This window comes from Pseudophryne corroboree, chromosome 4 (genome assembly GCF_028390025.1).
Source record: "Pseudophryne corroboree isolate aPseCor3 chromosome 4, aPseCor3.hap2, whole genome shotgun sequence".
Classification (NCBI taxonomy): Eukaryota; Metazoa; Chordata; class Amphibia; order Anura; family Myobatrachidae; genus Pseudophryne; species Pseudophryne corroboree.
In genome coordinates this window covers 9,006,868-9,016,246 of record NC_086447.1, presented here as the reverse complement: position 1 = coordinate 9,016,246, position 9,379 = coordinate 9,006,868, and positions in this window count along the sequence as shown.

Genomic DNA, 9,379 nt, shown 5'->3' with positions numbered 1-9,379 from the left:
GTGATTTTGCATTATAATTCCAGTGATTTTGCAGTATAATTCCAGTGGGAATTGTTTGTGTGACTTGGCTTAGTCATACAGCTACCTCATTGTACCTCTTCAACATCTTTGTGTAACCCTTTCTACCTCTCTGAGCTGATGTGAGGGCGAGGGGTTGGCACTCACTGTTTAAGCTGACTGTTCATCTCCCCTGGAGCTGCGCTGGCTGCCTGTGTATTTTATTCTTTTCTCCTGCTGGCCAGTGGATCCCAGTTGCGCTCAGCAGTGACAAGTCTCCTTTTAGGGGTGGACCCGGCCAGCCATCACTCCAGCCGGGCCAACTGAGGGGAATCAGGAGCCTGCCCCGCCTTCAGCCATCCTCCAACCACTACTACAGGTCGGGAATCGCTTGTATCAGCAGCACTCCCCCGGCTCTGCAGAATTTCTTCTCCCAGCTCCGATCTCAAGCACCACGCCGGATCGGTCCCGGAGTGTCCCTCTCTCTCTCCAGGTAACCTCTGACTTTTTTTCTCCCGCTGCTGCAGGTCTAACTGTCCCCTGCAACCGCTCCAACCATTTTTTTTCTTCCAGCAGCCTGCGATCACACACCCTCCTGGCTGGCGCGGGGGCTCCTTCCATGAGTCTCTCCAGCCTGCTCATGCAAGTTGGCTCCCCAGTGTTAATATAGTCCATACAATACATATGCACAGTTAATATATATATACCTATTATATATATATATATATATATATATATATATATATATACATGCAACTCATATATGTACACCTGCAAATTAATACATATATTTTATATCTATCCCACGGGGTACTAAAGTGGACATCATGTACTAGAGAGCTACACTCTCCCCCTGGTGAGTACACTTCACGTGGTAACGTGATAGTGGACATCACCACCTATTCCAGTTTCTTACCACTCTCTCTGATAACAACCAGGTTTGTACTCAAAGTACGGCCATGACTGCACTATACTGTGGTGAATCACTAAGGGAATGTGGGAGGGACGGCCTAATTGATCATATGTAAGAACCCTAGGAGGTCTTCGGTCCCATCTCGGCCTAGTTATCTCAACCTCAGGTATGGATCTGGGATTGCTCACCTCACAGCCAATATCTGTAGCTGGTCGAGGGCAACTTTCACTTCCATAGCTCCCCCAACCCCCTTCAGGGTTACACCAACCACCAGGTGGTTCATCGTCATCACTACCATGTTCATAGTCCTCAACCGGCTGGGGGACCTGTCCTATTGCAGCTAGTTCTGGTTCCTCTTTCATGACATCAACCTCCTCATCTTCTTGATAATAACATCCGGGCCCATACTCCGATGACGACCCAGTATCATCTACTCTAGGGGTTTCGTTCGAATCCAAGAGGTTTGCTGGGGGCATGGGGGAGTCCGTGCCAAGGGGAATCACATCATCATCTAACCCCTCCAATCGCACATCCTGACCTATGGGCAACAGGTGTTGCCTGTGATACGTCACCACAGGGCCAGTTCTGTTTTCAGGTTTCAGTTGATACACAGGGATATTAGGAAGTTGGTTCACTATTACGTAGGGTTCCACCCGCCATTGATTGGCTAGTTTCTGCTTTCGTGAACGGCCCAAGTTCTTGATCAACACTTGGTCTCCGGGCAACAATTTATTTTCTTTAACTCTCAGATCATACCGAGTTTTATTCTTACACCCTAATTTATCTGCAGTCGTTTGTGCTAGGTAATAAGCCTCCTGTAAATGTTGGCGAAGACGTTTTACGTATTGTGTATGTGAAACCATGGATGGAGTGTCTGTCTTTGTTCCAAGGCACACATCAATTGGCAGCCTGGCTTCCCTGCCAAACATGAGAAGATAGGGGGAATATCCAGTAGCCTCATTCTTGGTACAGTTATAGGCATGTACCAAATGGGATATGTATTCATCCCACTGCGTTTTCTGACTAGGGCTCAGCGTTCCTAACATGTTTAGTAACGTGCAGTTGTGTTAGGCGCCGAGGGTCCGCCCGTCAGTGCGGCCCGGCGCCTAGCAACTAGGGACGCCGCAGGCAGACAGCCGCCGGCTCCCTAGCAACGCTAGACGCCGGGCGCACGGAGCCGCTCAGACCATAGCAACGGGGACGCCACTGTCGGACCGCGTTCCCCGTTGCTGGGTCTAATCAATCAGTTCTAATTGTGTCCTGGCCGTGCAGCATGCAGCTGCACGGCATGATAATCATTACCCTGTCTGGATCCTGATTGGGGGGTTTTCAAATAAAAGCACTCTCAGGACTTCTCACAGACGCCGGTGTTAGCTTCCTGTTTGCTGTGTCAGTTACAGAGAGTTTCCAGTCCTGCTCAATCCGGTTGTTCCTGTCCTCAGTGATCCAGTACTCGGAATTTGTCATCTATTCCTGGAGTCCTACCGAGCACCTTTAACATCCTGTGGTGTTCGTGAGTCACGGCGTAGCCGTGTGTTGCGGCTTGACCGCTTACTATTTATTATTTACTTTTATTGTGTTCCGGAGCTTTTGCGGAGGATTCCGCTCCCACAAGTCCACTCTGGTATCCAGCGGTGCTGGATAGGAGTAACGGATCAGTGGATCTTTGGTTGTCCTTTTCCCTGGCGGTTTGTCCGCACATACTTTTGGTTAAGTTAGATAGCTTGTAACCCCTGGCCTGGTTGCTTAGTCAGAGGGCCCCTTGTTATCACCCTGTCTCGGATTTCCCTTTGTCTCCCATTAAGACCTGAGGGGGCATCGGGGTTGGGCAGACATAATCCGCCCTTCGAACGCGGCTGCCATGGGCTCAAGCAACCATAGTCTCGCAGGGGATTTCTGATAACACGGGCGAGACAACGGAGTTAGGGCGCCAGGGGTTACTAGGCTTTCCTGCTCCCATAACCAGCATATCTTTCCAGTACTCAGACCTCTGCCATAAGATCTCATCTGGTCTGGAGTACGGGAATCATAACATTAACACCGGCCAAACTAAAAATTAAAATTAACAGGAGTTAATTTTTTCCCTTATTCAGTTGGGAGATTTGTCAGCCTCATGAATCCCACCGGTGTTGGGCCAAATCCTGGCCAGCTTTTAGTTAGCCAGATTCAAGAGCTTACTCAGATGGTTCAGGATCTGTCTCTTCGGGTGAGGTCACAGGAAGATCTGTTACGGACTTCCCCGAGGGTCATTCCTGAACCAAAAATGCATCTGCCTGACCGTTTTTCTGGGGATAGAAAGCAGTTTTTTAATTTTAAAGAGTCTTGTAAACTGTATTTTCGTTTAAGACCAGTCTCCTCAGGCACGGAATCTCAGCGGGTAGGAATTATTATTTCTTTGCTACAGGGGGATCCTCAGACCTGGGCTTTTGGTTTAAAGACAGACGATCCGGCCTTATTGTCTGTAGACGCCTTTCTAGGGTCTTTAGGGCTATTGTATGACGACCCCGATAGAGAGGCATCCGCCGAGAGTCAGTTGCGTGCTCTCAGACAGGGTAGGAATCCCGCAGAGATTTATTGTACGGAGTTTCGCCGTTGGTCGAACGACTGTGGATGGAATGACCCAGCCCTGCGCAGTCAGTTTCGCCTCGGCTTATCCGAGTCTATAAAAGACAGTCTCCTTCAGTATCCCGCTCCTGAGATTCTCGATAAACTCATGGAGCTCTCTATTAAGATTGATCGTCGTCTCAGAGAGCGGAAGGCTGAAAAAGGAGCATCTGTCGGGTCTACTCCTTGTGTTTTTTCCATTCCTGTGGACATAGAGGAGCCCATGCAGATAGGCCTCTCCAAACTGTCTCCGGAAGAAAGAACCAGAAGGCAAAATTCTGGTCTTTGTTTATACTGTGGGGGTAAGGGACATTTTGCCCGTAGTTGTCCGAACAAGTCGGGAAACGCCTCGACCAAGTGAGTTGTGAGGGGGTTCACTTTGGTCTACAGCTTATCTCCTCAAGTAATTCACTGTTGGTTCCAGCTAAAGTTTCCTTTGGCAGCCTCTGTTCCTCGGTCTCGGCTTTTGTGGACAGTGGAGCTGCAGGGAACTTTATGGATTTAACATGGGCCAAGGCCTTAGGTATTCCTCAGTTAGCCTTGGGTAGGTGTATCACCATGCATGGTTTAGATGGGAGTCCCTTGTCCAATGGGGTTATTTCTCTCTGTACACCTTCTGTTCTACTTTCGGTAGGAGCTCTGCATTCTGAAAGGATTGAGTTTTTCCTTACCCATTGCCCAGCAGTTCCTGTGGTTCTGGGTCACCCTTGGCTGGCCTTTCATAATCCCATCATTGATTGGCAGTTGGGGGAGATCTTACAATGGGGTACCATCTGTAATAAGGAATGTATTACGCTTCCCATCAGAATAGCTGCTGTCATTCCCGCACCCATTCCTGTGGAATACCAGGATTTTGTTGATGTATTTTCCAAGGGCAATGCGGATATTCTACCTCCCCATAGGCCTTATGATTGTGCTATTGAGTTAATTCCTGGTGCCACTTTGCCTAAGGGAAGGTTATATGCATTGTCCGGACCTGAAACTGTGGCCATGAATGAGTATGTTAAAGAAAGCCTAGGGAAAGGATTTATCAGGCCATCTAAATCCCCTTTAAGTGCAGGCTTCTTCTTCGTGGAGAAGAAGGATGGATCACTCAGACCTTGCATTGACTTTAGAGCCTTGAATAAAATCTCAGTAAAGAATACTTACCCTTTGCCGCTGATTTCTGTCCTCTTTGATCAGCTACGTTCGGCTGTGATTTTTTCTAAGATTGACCTGAGAGGAGCATATAACCTCATCAGAATCAAGTCAGGGGATGAGTGGAAAACGGCATTCAGTACTCAGTCAGGCCACTATGAGTATCTGGTTATGCCATTCGGCCTGTCCAACGCTCCGGCAGTTTTCCAGGATCTCATTAACGATGTGCTCAGTGAATTTCTTGGAAGATTCGTTGTAGTCTATTTAGACGATATCTTGATATATTCTGACTCTATTGAACAACACGTTACCCAGGTGCGTCAGGTTCTAAAAAAATTACGTGAAAATCACCTATATGCCAAGCTGGAGAAGTGTGAGTTTCATGTCACGGAGGTATCCTTTTTAGGGTACATTATTTCCCCTCGGGGATTCTGTATGGAACCAAAGAAGCTCCAAGCCATCCTTAGTTGGGCGCAACCCACCAATTTAAAAGCAATTCAGCGCTTTTTAGGGTTTGCGAATTACTATAGAAGATTTATTCACTCCTTCTCTGACCTAGTTGCTCCCATTGTGGCACTGACTAAGAAGGGAGCAGATCCTACCAACTGGTCACGTGAAGCGGAGTTATCTTTTCAGGCCTTGAAACAAGCCTTTGTCTCAGCCCCTGTCCTCAGACATCCCAACCCAGAATTGCCTTTCATTGTTGAGGTCGATGCCTCGGAGGTTGGAGTAGGGGCTATCCTATCTCAGAAGAATCCAGATTCCCTAGAATTACATCCTTGTGCCTTTATGTCCAGGAAATTTTCATCTGCCGAATCCAACTACGATGTTGGTAACCGGGAACTACTGGCTATTAAATGGGCTTTCGAGGAGTGGAGGCATTGGCTTGAAGGAGCCACTCATACCATTTCAGTTTTGACTGATCACAAAAATCTTCAATACATTGAATCAGCTAAACGGCTGAATGCCCGGCAAGCTCGTTGGGCTTTATTTTTTACTCGTTTCAAGTTCATTATCACCTTCAGGCCAGGTTCCAAGAATACCAAGGCAGATGCCCTGTCACGCAGTTTTCTTCCAGTTCAAGACAACAGTCCTGTTACTCCTATACTTCCGTCTTCAGTCATTCGGGCATGCCTCACACAAGATTTATTTACCCAGTTGAAGCAGCTCCAACATCAAGCTCCTGGGTATACTCCTGCTGGTCGTCTTTATGTCCCCGAGTTTTTGAGAGCAACGGTTTTGACGGAGTTTCACGATAGTAAACTTGCCGGGCATCCGGGGATCGCTAAAACTTTTGAATTAGTTTCCCGCTCGGTATGGTGGCCTGGTCTGTCCAAAGACAGTAAGGAGTTTGTTTTGTCTTGTCAGGTCTGTGCACAGCATAAGGTTCCCCGTTCCTTGCCTATCGGTCAACTTATGCCCTTGAATGTTCCTCTTAGGCCATGGTCTCATATTTCCATGGATTTTGTGGTGGACCTCCCTCTGTCAGCCGGATGCCGAGTCATATGGGTGGTAGTGGACCGTTTTAGCAAGATGGCCCATTTCATTGCTCTTCCCCGATTGCCATCTGCCCAGGGATTGGCAGTCTTGTTCCTCCGCCATGTTTTCAGACTCCATGGGTTACCCACTAATATTGTTTCTGATCGGGTTCCACAATTCATTGCACAATTTTGGAAGTCTTTTTGTGCCTCATTAAAGATGAAATTATCTTTAACGTCTGGCTACCATCCCCAATCCAACGGGCAGACTGAGCGAGTCAATCAATCATTAAAACAATATTTGCGTTTGTACTCGGCCAAACTCCAAAATGACTGGTCTGAGTTTCTTCCGTTAGCAGAGTTTGCTTACCACAATGCCTGTCATTCCTCCACCAATGTATCTCCATTTTTTACAGTTTTTGGTTTTCACCCCAGAGCTAATTCCTTTTTTCAACATTCCTCTGTTTCCTCACTGACCTTGACCTCTCATCTCAAACTCATTTGGAGAAAAGTGCACCTGGCTCTCAGAAAAGCGGCATTTCGGGAGAAAATTTTTTCTGACAGGCTCCGGCGGCCGTGCACTTTTAAAGTTGGAGATAGGGTATGGTTGTCGACTCGCAACATTAAACTTCGACAAACCTCAGCCAGATTGGGTCCTAAATTTATTGGACCATTTCATATTATCAAAAAAGTCAATCCAGTGGCTTTCCGGTTACGGTTACCAAAAACTTTACGGATCGGAAATACCTTCCATTGCTCCTTGTTAAAACCATATGTTTCGACCAGTAGATTTCCTCGCAAGATCTCTCAGGGGAAATCACCAATAGATGTACAGGGTCAGCAGGAGTTCTTAGTGGAGAAGGTTCTTGATTCCAAGTTGTCCCGGGGTCGGCTTTATTTTTTGGTGCATTGGAGAGGTTATGGTCCAGAAGAAAGGCCTTGGGTCCTGGATGAGGATCTCCATGCCCCGAGGCTCAAAAGGGCATTTTTTCGAGAATTTCCTCAGAAACCTGGCCTTAGGGGTTCCTTGACCCCTCCTCAAGGGGGGGGTACTGTTAGGCGCCGAGGGTCCGCCCGTCAGTGCGGCCCGGCGCCTAGCAACTAGGGACGCCGCAGGCAGACAGCCGCCGGCTCCCTAGCAACGCTAGACGCCGGGCGCACGGAGCCGCTCAGACCATAGCAACGGGGACGCCACTGTCGGACCGCGTTCCCCGTTGCTGGGTCTAATCAATCAGTTCTAATTGTGTCCTGGCCGTGCAGCATGCAGCTGCACGGCATGATAATCATTACCCTGTCTGGATCCTGATTGGGGGGTTTTCAAATAAAAGCACTCTCAGGACTTCTCACAGACGCCGGTGTTAGCTTCCTGTTTGCTGTGTCAGTTACAGAGAGTTTCCAGTCCTGCTCAATCCGGTTGTTCCTGTCCTCAGTGATCCAGTACTCGGAATTTGTCATCTATTCCTGGAGTCCTACCGAGCACCTTTAACATCCTGTGGTGTTCGTGAGTCACGGCGTAGCCGTGTGTTGCGGCTTGACCGCTTACTATTTATTATTTACTTTTATTGTGTTCCGGAGCTTTTGCGGAGGATTCCGCTCCCACAAGTCCACTCTGGTATCCAGCGGTGCTGGATAGGAGTAACGGATCAGTGGATCTTTGGTTGTCCTTTTCCCTGGCGGTTTGTCCGCACATACTTTTGGTTAAGTTAGATAGCTTGTAACCCCTGGCCTGGTTGCTTAGTCAGAGGGCCCCTTGTTATCACCCTGTCTCGGATTTCCCTTTGTCTCCCATTAAGACCTGAGGGGGCATCGGGGTTGGGCAGACATAATCCGCCCTTCGAACGCGGCTGCCATGGGCTCAAGCAACCATAGTCTCGCAGGGGATTTCTGATAACACGGGCGAGACAACGGAGTTAGGGCGCCAGGGGTTACTAGGCTTTCCTGCTCCCGTAACCAGCATATCTTTCCAGTACTCAGACCTCTGCCATAAGATCTCATCTGGTCTGGAGTACGGGAATCATAACAGTTGAACCGTAATGGCTGTGTCCCCTTGCGGGTGATAGGGGGTGGTTCGGGATTTCCTAATTCCACATCACAAGCATAACTCCTTTATCAAGTGGCTTTCAAATTCCCTTCCCTGATCCGAATTAATCCTAGCAGGGAGGCCATAATGGACAAAGAACTTCTCCCATAATACCTTGGCAACCGTAGCCGCGGTTTGGTTTCTTGTTACATAAGCTTGGGCATATCGGGTAAAATGATCTGTAATAACTAATATATGGCCGTCCCTGCCCGTAGGCCCTTGTAGTGCTAAGAAGTCAATACAAATTAAATCTAACGGTCCGGTACTACTAATAATAACTATAGGAGCCGATGCCATAGGTAGAGTCTTTCGGACTATACAAGTTCCACATGTTTGAGAGTATTGGACAATATCAGCATTCATTAAAGGCCAATAGAATCTATCGGCTATCAACCCTTGGGTCTTATCATATCCAAGGTGCCCATGGCTATCATGCAATGATTCTAGTACCACCCTCTTAAATTTAGCAGGTAATACTAACTGTAGTTTAATTGTAGTAAAATTCAATGGTAGTGCCCGGACTGACACTCCTAACGAACTCACCGAAGCATTCATCAGCCTTGACCCCATATGAATCTGACGACAGAGTCCATGCACGGCAACTGCTGGTATCTCTATCCACTTTCCTTCCTCAGAACTTACATTATTATGAGGTAACCGGGACAGCGCATCAGCATCTTAATGATTAATCCCCGGCCGATATCTTACAGTGAAATCATAAATAGATAATGCAGCTGACCATCTATGTCCTGTTGCACCCAACTTAGCGGTGGTTTGGATATAGGTGAGGGGGTTATTGTCAGTTTGTACTATAAATGATGCACCATAAAGATAGTCGTGGAATTTCTCTACGATAGCCCATTTAAGGGCCAAGAATTCTAGCTTATGCACAGGGTACTTCTTTTCCCTACTCGACAACCCACGGCTGACATATGATATGGGCTTTAGAGAATTAGCATGTCTCTGATAAAGCACTCCCCCCAGTCCCTCCAACGAGGCATCTACATGGAGCTCATAAGGAAGCGTCGGGTCAGCATAGGCCAATACGGGTGAACTAGTCAAGCACTGTTTGAGTTGTAGGAAAGCGTCTTCACATGGACTACTCCACTGCTCTCCATACGGCTTCTGGGGTAGATAATATTCACGATTTCTCTGCACCTGCGGTTGTTG